Source organism: Homalodisca vitripennis, chromosome 1 (genome assembly GCF_021130785.1).
Source record: "Homalodisca vitripennis isolate AUS2020 chromosome 1, UT_GWSS_2.1, whole genome shotgun sequence".
In the NCBI taxonomy this organism is placed as follows: Eukaryota; Metazoa; Arthropoda; class Insecta; order Hemiptera; family Cicadellidae; genus Homalodisca; species Homalodisca vitripennis.
The window spans coordinates 16429027-16444702 of NC_060207.1; positions in this window are offsets into that span (position 1 = coordinate 16429027).

The following is a 15676-nucleotide window of genomic DNA, read 5'->3' on the forward strand; positions in this document are numbered from 1 at the left end:
ATATATACTAATATATATATATATACTAATAATTATTTTCTTTAACCAATGCATCATTTACTCGTATTTTAGAGATAAAAATAGCTGATATCAGAAACACCAGATGAAGCACACACACACACACTATCTCTATCTGAGTGCCTGACAAGAGTTGGGAGTAAGTTTGCTTTCAATCACACAAGTCGGAGACACGACCGTAAAGTGGCACCCTGGGGGTCTATTGTGATACTGGCTGATATTGTGGTTACACTCGGATCATAATATTCGACCTGCCAGGCAATTGTGCGTTTTTACCGATGTGGAGAACCAGAGTGATTATTTCAACATGAGAGTACTGAACCATCTAACTTACAATTCTATGTTTTCCCACTATCTCGAATCAATGATATATTTTACACAACAGTGTCTCTGACCGTATTAATCTATAAACTTTTTTCAATATAAAAAATAAATACCTTCAAATATGAATGAATCTAGTATCATGCGACAATTTTGGGAGTAAAATAACTATTTATGGTTAATATTTTCATTACCATCGTGCTTAAAACAATCTTTCCAACTTATACCAAAAACGCAAAGTTTTATTGTATACCTCAAGACGCGTCTTAAACAAAATTTTAAAGTACAAATCAAAATCTTCAACAATGGGTCACTGTGTCTTATAACAAGATCCACGTGATCAAAGTCCTGTCAGCTATTTAAAACTAGTCATGAAATAAACGGTTATATTTTATAATCGAAACTTCCTATTTGATTAATTAACATAATGGAAAAAGTAATCGAATTAAATATTCGATTATTTTGATTATGTTGTGATAGTAAAATAAATTAATTGGAGAATTTTCAATTGGTTTTATTCCCAGTAAATAGAACTATGAAAATTATAGAATATCAGCTTTTTGTTATGACTAAAATCTTGCATTTTCAAACAAGACAATTACCACACAGATTAGGTACATTAGATAAAACATGCAGCAAAACAATGCAGATACATTTATGAAATACGTGTATGTTTATTAAATATGAACTAGAATAATGAAAAAGCATACGATTCATTAACATTAATAGTCGAAATATTTATAACAAATCTTCTCTTAACTGAAATAGGTTATTAGAAACAATTGATATTAACATTGCTTCGAAGACCTTGAAATATTTTAATGTACTGAAAACAATAAAGTCCGTGTCTTATGGCTGACTGTTAGTTTAGTATGACTTTAATATTTAATTCATTCCACTACGAGCAAATAAATTTTCATTACATCTTACAACAAATAAAATAACATACACATAACGTAGAGCGATGGTGGGAAGGGTTGATCCAATAAGAATATTAAGTTCAACTCCATTTCACCTTCCAATTAGTGCAGAGTCTGAAGTTTAATACTGTGACAGATTTGACTCCTGGAATCTGGAATCAACAACCATCTGAAGAGATCCATAGTCGGTGACTATGAAGCTCAAAACGAATTCTCCACATCGTTTTGAGATCAAAGACACCTAGACTACAAACAAATGTAATCTAGATGAAACATTGTTCTCATTGCCACATCAGGTGTACAATTTAGTACACTACGATATTTTGAGACGATACCAAATCAATGTGAATCAACCAAGTATTCTACACATATCTAGATGACACTTCATCTGTTGATCTACATTTCAATTATGTATTTCAATTATTTTAATTGATAATTGATTATTTTACTCTTGATTATCCCATCACTACTTCAATTAATCACCTTCAACTTTGCTTCAGAGCTCTCAATAGTAACTCTAACAAAATGATAGCAACTTCAATGTTGCTCAAACTATTTCATTCAGCAATAATGGCAGTAACAATGAGTCACGTGGATCTGTTAGTAACATAATTTCGAGTCCTAAACAGTAGCAGGCTTATACTGAGCCAAACTCAAAAAATGTCAGACATCTAGAAAATTGATAACATAAAGAATATAGAACGGAGAGCTGCATGATAACGTTAACAAGCCACAACGGTAATGAACGTGTTATTTCAGTTACTCGTATAATAGAACTACAGTCGTGTGTACGACACGTTGTTAAAAATGGTTCAAAAATTCACCAAGCATTAGTTTCCCAGTGTAATGGCAGGAAAACAATGTGTTGTGTATACCGTTATATGAAACGTATTTATAAACAATGTGTATGTGATAGGGTTTTGCATTGTGAAAAATAAAATCCAAACAATATAGTGATTCTGGAGGTTATGGATTTGTTAGTAACAATAAATTACTATGAGAAGTTTCCTAGCCTAGCTAATGGTTGTTTATTTCTAAAACGCTGTATACATGTAACGACATTATATAATATGACAACTCCTACAGTGATGTTTTGTAAATTCTTATTTACTGTATCTAGTGTAGTAAAACTTCTTTCAAAACAAACCGTATCTAAATTTTAAACTTCAGAAATGAACATTGGTGATTCTTAATGTATTCCAATGAGATGATTTGAAGGTGTTAAGGGGTTTTAACGTAAAACGAGTCAGAGTTTAAGATTTCTTAAATATTTGCATTTCATTACGGTACTGAATTTTAAAAAAAGTAATAGCATGGTAGAATTGATCGTGGTAGCACTTTACATATGATCATGACGTGAAACGCAAATCTTACAGATTAAAGTCAATCTACATTTTATGGTGAATATTTGTGATTTTCTCTTTTTAAAACCAAATATTTTTGCCCCAGGACAAAAATGTTCTGCTTAACATATGCGTAAAAATACCGCACATTTTGTGTACTTCACCGATAGGGTTTGGTATAGGAAATTACGTCATCAAAGGTGCCAAGGTCCTGTGTATCGCTCCCGAACTGTGTAACAAAATCACGTCAGACGGGATTGTAAGTCCGGTCACGGTAGACGACGTGACTGATATCAGATACCGGACGATACCCCCCACCCCTACCATCGCCGCTTATTTTACACACGAGATACAATAATACAGCGTTTGTACTCAACTGAACGTCACTCATAGATGTGACAAGTCTACTTGTAGCTGTGCAGCTATACTCTTGAAACTTCTGCAGAAGTTCAAAATAATTGAAGCATGAAAAATATATTTACATCTCCGAGTAAAGCAAAATCATCTAAATAAACTTGTATGAACAATTTCTAATAAAGCAGTATCGATTATACTAATATAAACTATGAAAACGTATAACAGTGGTATTTAAAAAGAAAATTTAATGCGTACTTGAAGTGACGATTTACAAACAAAAGAAGCGCAATAGTGGTATTTTATGTACTTAAAAATCAATCTTGTACGTAATCTCTATGTATAAAAAGCAAAGCCCTCACTCGCTCTCATGTAGAACAACTTCTCGATATCACAGAAAGTTCAAATTTGGCACAAGAATGTCTATGTTGAGTGACTTAAATAGAAAAACTAAACCATTTTCATAAAGATCAAACATGCATAGGGGTTGAAATAGAGTTTCCACGCTCATAAGGACTATATTTTGATTTTCAACTTTTGAATGGTCTAGAGTAATGGAATGTGACACATAAGTGATTTAATATGCTTTCAACAGACAAATTAAATGCAAAATACATGAAAATCAACAACTCATAGGGGTTCAAATAGGGTTAAAAATCCCTAAAATAACTATACTTTTTTTCTTCAACTTGTTGATGTCCTAGAAAGTGAATAAAATCCAGAGAGTTTATAAAGTCGAAATTATTAATTTATAACTACAGTAGGCTTCTTAGACCAAGTATTTTAATAAATTTTTCATAGTGGGAACATGGTAAACTCTACAATGGCGTGTAGGGTTGTAAACTGACTCGAATCAAAAATGCTTCTTCACACAGGGCTCCAAAACATTGCTGTTTAAACTTATAAATCCAATTATGTATTCTAGAATCGATTAGGATATTAAAATAATTTTCAGCGACCATCATTTATTTTTAGGAGTGTTTATTATACCGTTTAAAGAGAATAGAACGTAACTTTTAATCAATAGAAAGTTGCGTGCAATGAGCGGCTAACTTCTAGTTAGTGAATATATTGCTCATGTATTTTTAATTAAATAATACCAAGTGCATTGAGGTATATTATTAACACTCGTTTATTATATCTTAAATTGACAGATTAAATTATTTACTGAGATTCAAATTTTCGTCAAACTAACTGAAAAATGTCTTGAAACAAACACATTTTGTCTTATAAAATCGTATATTTTAAGAAGTAACGACACGTTTTCAAAACGAAGGTTGTTTTTTTCTCAGTATTACAATACGAAAATACTGAAAAAGATATGTTTACGGTAACATTATAGCTCTCGTTAATAAAAACTAAACGAAAATTTTCGATTTATTAGGCTAAAGGTCCAGATAAATGTCCTTAGTCCCCCATATACGTTTTTCGTTGAATCCATTAATTTGTTCCCTTCCATTAACCTGGACCCAAAGTTGATCTAAAAAAACAAATGACAGTTAAAACACTAATATTTTGCTTTTAAATAAATCAATAATGTGAGGTAGAGGCAAACAACTCATTTGCGCCACATACAAACAGCCAGGATAGCCCGGTGATATTGTACGATTATAATTACAAGTCACATGTCTGAGGTAACCATTAGGAGGGTCCGCCATAAATAAGCGGTTGTGACTGGTGAACATTCGTAGAATCGGTGGATTACTTAGTAAATTCACCAGATCAAAAAACTTTTCTTATATTTATGGTCATGGTCATTTATTTCGCACATTAGAATTTTACAGTTTTAGGTGCTCGTTTTACGAACTTATACAAGATATTTTATCGCATTGCAAGACATGTTATTTTAGTAAAAATATATTCATATACTATATTAGAACCCAATAATAATTCTAGAACTAGGCCACCGCTCTCACACATCACCTCTTGAAGTCTGTAGAATTCCTTTCAGACCAATTAGGCTATTAAACAGGGCTTAAAACAGTTAACCCTATTGATTGATTTAGGTTAAATTGATAAAGAGTTGTATAGTTTGGGTCCGTAGTATAATAATGCATTGGAACGAGTGAAAGTCTGAATATCTCTAAGAAAATATCATTTCTTTGCCTGGTTTATTTTGGATATTCAAGCATAGAAAAGAGATTAAGATTTTTAAACGTGAAAGTTAGCGTGCTGCAAATTATGGCTCGATGCAAAATTTGGATTAGAAAACAATCCAAATTTCGATTGTTTATGGATTCGATGTTAAAGCTGGTATGGCCGTTTTAAACTGAACATTTCTACTTTAAGTTATTGTATCAAAAGATGGAAGACCATTGACTCCAGTTTCTAAAAAAAATGAAGTAAAACCACAAAATCCAAATATACCAAAAATACACAAAAGGCACTTTATTTATTGATGTACAATTACCGATAAATAAAATTTACTTAAGTCTTTTACTTAAGGCACAATCTGATTATTTTCTCTGTGTGAAGATGATAAATTAGTAGTTATATGAAATATTCAATGATTTCCCTATTTTAATTCTGTACCACTGTAACTTAATTAGTATTGATTTTGGTCATAAAAAATGACATCGATAAGCAAAACTATCAAAATGATCAGATGAAATAATTTTTTTATAAAATTGTCATATTTTTAGCAGTCAATTATAATATTGAAACACCACAGAAAATTTATGAATGACTTCTGCATACCACAAAGGAAGATGGAAGTTAAAAAGTGTTAATTTGCCAAAGTAATTTATGGGACGAATTTCCATTTTTAGTTTAAACCCAAAACAATACGATGTTATTTTTACAATTAAAAAATAGGTTCAGAGATTTTTTTTAATCATTTATTTAGGTTTACGCAGGGCTGGATTAGCTTTGCATAAACCTAAATGCAGAGATGGATACCTATCAACGCTAAAAAACGTACAGTCTAGGTCAGGAGTAAAGTTAATGGATTGCCCAGTTCAATCACGAGCTTTCAGCTGTATACAGGCCAATACGGCTGGTAACTCTATTACGTACAGTCTAGGTCAAGAGTAAAGTTAATTGATTGCTCAGTTAATCACGAGCTTTTATGTGTATACAGGCCAATACGGCTGGTGAACTCTATGACGTACAGTCTAGGTCAGGAGTAAAGTTAATGGATTGCCCAGTTCAATCACGAGCTTTCAGCTGTATACAGGCCAATACGGCTGGTAACTCTATTACGTACAGTCTAGGTCAGGAGTAAAGTTAATGGATTGCCCAGTTCAATCACGAGCTTTCAGCTGTATACAGGCCAATACGGCTGGTAACTCTATTACGTACAGTCTAGGTCAAGAGTAAAGTTAATTGATTGCTCAGTTAATCACGAGCTTTTATGTGTATACAGGCCAATACGGCTGGTGAACTCTATGACGTACAGTCTAGGTCAGGAGTAAAGTTAATGGATTGCCCAGTTCAATCACGAGCTTTCAGCTGTATACAGGCCAATACGGCTGGTAACTCTATTACGTACAGTCTAGGTCAAGAGTAAAGTTAATTGATTGCTCAGTTAATCACGAGCTTTTATGTGTATACAGGCCAATACGGCTGGTAACTCTATTACGTACAGTCTAGGTCAGGAGTAAAGTTAATGGATTGCCCAGTTCAATCACGAGCTTTCAGCTGTATACAGGCCAATACGGCTGGTAACTCTATTACGTACAGTCTAGGTCAAGAGTAAAGTTAATTGATTGCTCAGTTAATCACGAGCTTTTATGTGTATACAGGCCAATACGGCTGGTAACTCTATTACGTACAGTCTAGGTCAGGAGTAAAGTTAATGGATTGCCCAGTTCAATCACGAGCTTTCAGCTGTATACAGGCCAATACGGCTGGTAACTCTATTACGTACAGTCTAGGTCAAGAGTAAAGTTAATTGATTGCTCAGTTAATCACGAGCTTTTATGTGTATACAGGCCAATACGGCTGGTGAACTCTATTACGTACAGTCTAGGTCAGGAGTAAAGTTAATGGATTGCCCAGTTCAATCACGAGCTTTCAGCTGTATAGAGGCCAATACGGCTGGTAACTCTATTACGTACAGTCTAGGTCAAGAGTAAAGTTAATTGATTGCTCAGTTAATCACGAGCTTTTATGTGTATACAGGCCGATACGGCTGGTGAACTCTATGACGTACAGTCTAGGTCAGGAGTAAAGTTAATGGATTGCCCAGTTCAACCACGAGCTTTTATATGTATACAGGCCAATACGGCTGGTGAACTCTATGACGTACAGTCTAGGTCAGGAGTAAAGTTAGTTGATTGCTCAGTTAATCACGAGCCTTTATATGTATACAGGCCAATACGGCTGGTGAACTCTATGACGTACAGTCTAGGTCAGGAGTAAAGTTAATGGATTGCCCAGTTCAACCACGAGCTTTTAGATGTATACAGGCCAATACGGCTGGTGAACTCTATGACGTACAGTCTAGGTCAGGAGTAAAGTTAATGGATTGCCCAGTTCAACCACGAGCTTTTATATGTATACAGGCCAATACGGCTGGTGAACTCTATGACGTACAGTCTAGGTCAGGAGTAAAGTTAATGGATTGCCCAGTTCAACCACGAGCTTTTATATGTATACAGGCCAATACGGCTGGTGAACTCTATGACGTACAGTCTAGGTCAGGAGTAAAGTTAATTGATTGCTCAGTTAATCACGAGCTTTTATATGTATACAGGCCAATACGGCTGGTGAACTCTATGACGTACAGTCTAGGTCAGGAGTAAAGTTAATGGATTGCCCAGTTCAATCACGAGCTTTTAGATGTATACAGGCCAATACGGCTGGTGAACTCTATGACGTACAGTCTAGGTCAGGAGTAAAGTTAATGGATTGCCCAGTTCAACCACGAGCTTTTATATGTATACAGGCCAATACGGCTGGTGAACTCTATGACGTACAGTCTAGGTCAGGAGTAAAGTTAATGGATTGCCCAGTTCAACCACGAGCTTTTATATGTATACAGGCCAATACGGCTGGTGAACTCTATGACGTACAGTCTAGGTCAGGAGTAAAGTTAATTGATTGCTCAGTTAATCACGAGCTTTTATATGTATACAGGCCAATACGGCTGGTGAACTCTATGACGTACAGTCTAGGTCAGGAGTAAAGTTAATGGATTGCCCAGTTCAATCACGCGCTTTTAGATGTATACAGGCCAATACGGCTGGTGAACTCTATGACGTACAGTCTAGGTCAGGAGTAAAGTTAATGGATTGCCCAGTTCAATCACGCGCTTTTAGATGTATACAGGCCAATACGGCTGGTGAACTCTATGACGTACAGTCTAGGTCAGGAGTAAAGTGAATGGATTGCCCAGTTCAATCACGCGCTTTTAGATGTATACAGGCCAATACGGCTGGTGAACTCTATGACGTACAGTCTAGGTCAGGAGTAAAGTTAATGGATTGCCCAGTTCAACCACGAGCTTTTATATGTATACAGGCCAATACGGCTGGTGAACTCTATGACGTATAGTCTAGGTCAGGAATAAAGTTAATGGATTACCCAGTTCAGTCATGACCTTTTAGATGATGGCAGGCACACCTATTTTATGTATTTTATGCCTATCACTTTATTTCAGTACAGTTACATTTATGAACAATTCAACGTTACAAACTGAAAACTTTGGTTAATTAATTTAAAATGTATTAAATAATTAGTTTTCAACTTGTATTAGATATTAAAAGGTATTCTGCAATTAATAATGCTTATAGAAGAAATAATACAACACTCGATAGTAATGTCAGGGACAAATAATATAATATTCCTCTATTATTATAACATTCCTTAACTTATCTATTAATTTTTTAATCATAAACTTGATTTATTTTGCTTATAGATGAACACATTAGTATCTATGGAGTTATGATTGGTCTATTTCAAATATTACTTATATACACTGGCTTCATTCATTCACTATTCTTCCGCAATCTTAACAAATAATCATAATATATAAGACGTAATAATAGTGTACCATTTTTGTAAAGAATTAAATTTACTTAATGTTTTAGTCACTTCTTCTAGAATACTTGACTGGCCAAGAATATTCGGTATTAAAGGCTGGTGTCACTATTTTTATATCACTTGTCATTGCATAGTATGGACAGAAGAAGGGAGGGGACATACTCCAAAGGTGAGATATGTCGTTAGTCAAATTAAAATATCTTGTTTCGATAACGATTAGTTATATTTATACACTATTATCAAACACGTGGTTGAGATAGATTTCTACACTAACCAATGAGCAGCTCCCCCCCCCCCCCTGACTGGTCAAGAATAACCCTCAATTTATTAATTGGTTTGGTCTTTTTTGCTGCTCAGCTGTTTATATAACTTGGTACTGCACAGAATTAACAGAATAAACGATTCGGTAAAATATCCTCTAGGAGAGAATAGTTGTATTCCATAACTGATTTTGTTACAGTGACGTTCAATAGCATAGAATCATTGTAACGAAAATGGACATTTAGAGGGATCTATATAGTAACTAAAAAGCGGCATGTGAATGTCCAAGAATTATCGTACTTATGGTATAATCTGACTGTTTTTCACATCCCTTGTCACTGGACCTATACTGCACATATGGACAGAAAAAGCGATACGGTGTATTACCCATTAGGAAGGTAGGGTTGTGGTGAATAAATTATTAATACAAACTATCATATGTTTACATCACATGTGTTTGGTAAAAACTTAGTATTGTTCAACTGTATTAATTTTCTATAGTTTGTTTTGAGATGATTAAAACTCTTTATTCTGTTACTTTACTAACTGGGTTTTATTTTCCGTTACAAGGGTATTTAGTCAAATAAAAATATCTTGTTTCGATACCATTTACATTTAAACATTTGGATATAACTGAAAGTGGAGAAAGTACGAGTACATCTCGATACGAACCAGTGAGCAGCCAGTTCATGATTGGCGTTAATTATTTCAATCTTTGTTGCTTCTCTGACTGTTTATAGTATTGTATTCACATAAAATTGCATACTAAGATAATTTCCTATGCAGTAACATTTTCCAACTGCAATATCTATGCAAAGTTACAGTTTCAATCCAATTTCACTTTCATTTATTTTTGCAATGATTTCTTAATGTAACCTTTAAAAATGAGTGCACAAACTAATTTTGAAGGGCTAAGTTGTAAAAATGTTATTTTTTTATTAAAAAGTCACTAACTAAAAATATACTGCATGTAAGTTACACTACAAGAAATCAATAATGAAATTTTACCAGTTCAATAACTAATCAATTATACCGATTTGTTCAAAACGCCAGTTACCTCGTATTTACATAACTGTGCCTTTTATATATATATATATATATATATATATATATATATATATATATATATATATTTCTCAGTTATACCAGGCCTCTCTCGTAGACTTGTTTGATAATTCGGTCGTAGAGTTTACATCGTAAATACACATACGAGGTAGGAATGTCTACTCGCATAGTCCGTGAAAACTGTGCAACAATTTTCGAGCACTATTTCACAGGTGAAATTACCTCGGTCTTCTCTTCAAGGTGGAGACACTAACGAAGCAGGGGGGTTAAGACATTCACATTAACTTTGGTCGGATAATGACGCTTTTTAAACTCTTATCAGCACTTAAAAATGCTGCGTCCATCTCTTCTTATAGGTCTTAACCACTAGTTTGTGCTTGATTAAGTTTTGAGATTTAGAGAAGGTGAGAAGACACTAAGTGCTGTTTACTAAGTACCTAGTATTGGCCATAAATTAACAAAAGATAGATTAATTCAACCAGTTAGTGGTTTCAGAAGCTGAATTGAGCACTTTTAAAAAAGAAATACAGGCAGACCATTGACATCAGTTGTCTTTGAATTCTTCAAATTTCTTATCACTCCGGTCACCTCATCTTTCGGGCACAGTCATCGAGGGGGCAAACGGGGCATTCTGGTCCTGGAAACATCGTTACGACTCGCTGTACTCTTGTTTTATGAGCGAATCTTGTCTGAAAATGAAACAAAGTGTAGGAAATGCTAATAAAAGCCTATGCTGAGTCTGATATTAGTAAAACGAGTTTTACGAGTGTTATAGAAGTTTCAAAGATGGCTGTGAAGATATTAAAGATGAGAAAGCCTCCGGACGCCTCAGCACATGAACAAGTAAAGGAAATGGTTATAAACGATCGCCTTATTATGATCAGAGAAGTCGCTGATAATGTTAGCATATCAATTGGCTTATGGCATGAAATGTTTTCGAACGTTTTGGTACGAATCGCTTGGCAGCAAAACTTGTTCCAAAATAGTTGAAATTTGAACAAGAACAGCGGCGAATGGAAGTTGCTCAGGAGAGTTGCTAAATGGAGTCAACAACCATGCAGAATTGCTGAAACATGTTATAACAGGTGGCAAAACATGGGTCTACATGTATGACGTCGAAACTAAGGCTCAATCATTCCAGTGGAGGCATTCTGGATCGCCAACACCGAAAAATGGTCGACAAGCTCAGTCAACGTGAAGATTCTTCTGTATGTTCCTTCCATGTTCACTGTATTCTTCGATTTTAATGGCATAGTGCATCATAAATTCTTGCCACATGGTGAAACTGTCTATAAGGGGTACCATCTGCATTTCAACGATGTTTTCGTCAAGCAATCCGAAAAATGCCCCGATTTGTGGCAAAACGACCATGACCATGCACCTGCTCACACTTCATTGCTTGTCACTGAAATTTTGGCCAAAAGCTGTACTGTACCAATGCCCCAGTCTCAATATTCTCTAGGCATGGCTCCAGGCATGGTGTGACTTTTTCATTCCCAAAAATGAAGGCAATTAAAGGGCTCAGGCTCTTGGGGGAAGGGTTAAAAACGTGCATAGATGGAATTAAAAGCGCATCACAGAAAGAGTCTTAAGCAATCCCAAGAATCGAGTTTGATAAGTGTTTCGAGGATTTGGAAGAAACGCAAGAGCATAATATCTAATGAAAACTATTTGGAAGATGACAACATTAATGTAGATGAATGAGGAATACATTTTTTCATAAAATGAAAAATCCCGTTACTTTTTGAACATACCTTGTATGTTGAGAATTCACATGAGGCAGGACAACTAGTAATGACGAGTAGTGGTCAGAGATGGCTGTGGACACGACAGACACAGTGATAAATTAAGTTGCCAATGGAAGTGTGCAAGGTAGGCGTTCCACAATCTCACTGACGACTGCACGTCAAATTATTACAACAAACACCACCATGTACCAATGCAGTGGAACCACTCATATGATAGACTCGTATCTTCCCTATATCTCCTTCTATTTTATTCTTACTTACAGAAAATTTATAATTCCTCCGCCATAGCTATCTCGGGTTCGCACCGTTTCAAAAATTGCTTAAAGCAATAAAATCTTGAGATATCAGTCTCACCGTGTCTTTATTAAACAAATTTAATGCTAAGCCAACCACAGTTAAAGCAAATAGATGGTTATCATGACAAACTCCGGGTACCTATTAATTAAGATTCATCACGTTCCATTACGTCTCTCATTACATATTCAATTAGCTTATCATTAATTAAATCATAACTTTTCGACAAATTGCTTAACCTAAGTTTTATTTATGCTTATACGTCGAATTTTTATTTAAAATGTCGTCCTTTTATTATATATATATATATATATATGTATATATAGTCTCTTAAAGCAGTTCAAAAGAAAACTACAATTATTTCGTACAATATTTCGTTGTAATTAACAACTTTTTCAAGTACACTTAATATACACAGAATAAAATAAACAAACAAAAGAAGAAACACCTGATAATAAACATTCTAAATGTAAATACAATTTTGACATGTAAACAAGTTTTGATTAGTTGTTAATTTAACAATAATAACATAATATAAAATAATATAATTTTGAATTTAGGTAAATTTGTATCACAATCTAATTATTCAAGTGGAAAACAATAATTTAGCGAATTTTAAGTCCATATGGTTGTTTCGATTTTAATATAAGTTGGTGTGCCAATTCATTATTCCTTAAATTTAAATCATTTCGAGAGCTGTTTTTTCACAAGGAGTAATTTTGCTTATAGCTTTGAGTTTGTAAACAATTCCTCAAAGCTTTTTGTTATGGTGAACTCTATTCATATGGTACACTCTATGTAAGGCTACTGGTTTTTTTGTCGTCTTTGTGATTGATAGAAAAACGGTGACCGATCATTCTTACCCGCAAAGAATTTGAGGTTTGCCCAATGTAGTCCTTGGGACAAAACCTACAGGTTAGCTGGTAAATTGAATTGTATGGAGGTACAGTCCAATTTACCAGCTATGGGATAAGGTTTTTAGTGACACTACTTTGGAATTTATTTATTTATTTATTTATTTACATACGGTATATACACCATTTTCACATTTGTTATAGTATTTGAGAAAATACAAGAGGCTTGATATAAACAACTTACATAAATAGTTTACATGCATACATGCTAAAGCAAACAGAAGCAAAAAAATAAAAGCAAAACAAGTGCCAAATAACATCAACATCGTGAATAAAAAGAAAAATTGCAACAGCAATATAGAAACCATCTCTATTCAGTGAAATATACAATATGCGACAATACATGCAGGGTTTGATGCCATTAAATATAAACAAAAGTGTTAACAAAAAAAACAAAAACAAAAAAAACAAAAACAAAAAAAAACAAAAACAAAAAAACAGCAAGCAAAATATAACGTTCAGTGTCAGAGTTTCACGTGTGGCCAGAGAGATATTTAGTGACCTCCCTCTTGAAAATGATGTGTCGGACATGCTGAACAAATCAATATGCGCAGGAAGACCATTTCCCAACCTGTGAATTCTCGGTATTGTACTGTTGTACGCATAGTTTGTAGCGAGGAATTCCCCTCTCGAAAAGCTGCACAGATCTTGAAGATTGGTCGGGGACAACGAAGATTGATCCTCTCTAAAAGTCTCGGGGAATCACAAGACGATGACAAAATCTTCTTCAAGAACATCAGGTCAGCAATTTGGGCGTCTGGTGCTCAAGGGTAGGAGCCCAAAGTGGCGTTGCAGATCTTCAACAGGAACCCCGTCATAGGCAAATCCAAGTCTCAACCCAATCAGCCTGATGAATCTTATCTGAATTCTTTAAACGAGTTCAACCTGACCCAACAGGTATGGAGACCATACAGGGCGAACAGTATTCCAATATTGGTCGAACCAACTGGACGTACAGGGCCCGAAGTGTCCATGGTGAAAACCCATCTCGAGAAGTCCTAAATATAAGACCGAGGGCAATAGTGGCTTTCCTATAAATTGCAGACAGATGCTGTTCAGGGCTCAGTGACGAGGACAAGATAACTCCCAAATCCTTAACTGTACTTGAGCGATTCAGTATGGTTCCCTCCATCTCGTAGTTTGAAGACTATGACCCTAGCTGAGCTATGGAATGAGACCACAGAGCACTTTGCGAAATTATATCCATGGCCATCCCGCACACACCAGGAGACGACACTTTCCAAGTCAGATTGCAGAGAGGCAGTCTTGAAGTGTGGATATCTCCCTATATACCTTGGCGTCATCCGCGAACATTAACAGGCTAGACGATGTGACGACATTCTGAAGGTCATTAATGAAGATAGAAAAAAGGGCAGGTCCCAGCAGAGAACCCTGAGGCACCCCAGACACCGCCTCAAATGCAAAAGATGTCTCACCGGCATGAACGCACGACGAGGAGACGGATTCGCCAGGTAACTCTCGAACCACATCAAGAGAGATCTAGTCACTTCCCCAAGTCCTAAGTTTTGCTAGGAGATGAATGTGGCTTATCCTGTCGAAAGCCTTTGACAAATCAAGATAAACGCAATCGACCTGGTGGCCCAATCTGAAGAGGATGTAATGTCATTCTGCAAAGTCACGAGATTGGTTGTTGCCGACCTTCCCTTCATAAAACCGTGTTGAGCTGGAGAGATGATGTTCTTGGCTTCAAATGAAAGTCTAACGTAAGACCAAGGACTCAAAACTTTGGCTAGGGCAGGCTGAATTGCAACAGGTCTGTAGTTCTTGGCATTTACTGGATCACCACTTTTCAGGATAGGTGCAATAAAGCTCGACTTCAGGTTCTTAGGGAAAATGGCCCAGAGTTAGAAGAGCATTGAAATATTGGGTGACATGTGGAGCCAAGATACCACTACAAAAACTTCAATACTACTGGGGGAATCCCATCTGGCCCCCGCGCCCTTCCTTTCATCCAGCCCAGCTAATGTCTCCTCCACTTCTTCACATGAGATGTGAAAACCTGACAGATGGAATGAGGTTTCCAGCTCCAAAGGAACTGGAAGTGTTTGTGGGAGCCTGTATACAGAAGAGAAAATAAGAAGCAAACAAGTCACATATGCATTTAGGGGTGTCCGCTGTCACGTTTGTCAAGGTACAGGTTGGGAAAGTGCTGAAGACTTGCGTTTCATATTCCTGATGTGTCCCCAGAAGACCTTCACATTGCTTGGTATGGAGTTTTCAATACGAAGTATATAGTCCCTGTAACAGGAGGCGGATAGAGTCCTACACCTTGCACGAACACTACGAAATTCCAAGTAGTCAGAGTCTTTTAATGACTTTTTGAACTTGACATGCAGCTTCTTTTTCAAAATGACTAGTGCCTTCAGCTCTAATGAAAACCAACAAGGGAAGTTGCGTTTTCCAAGTACTTTTCGTGGGGGTCAAGTCCCTGA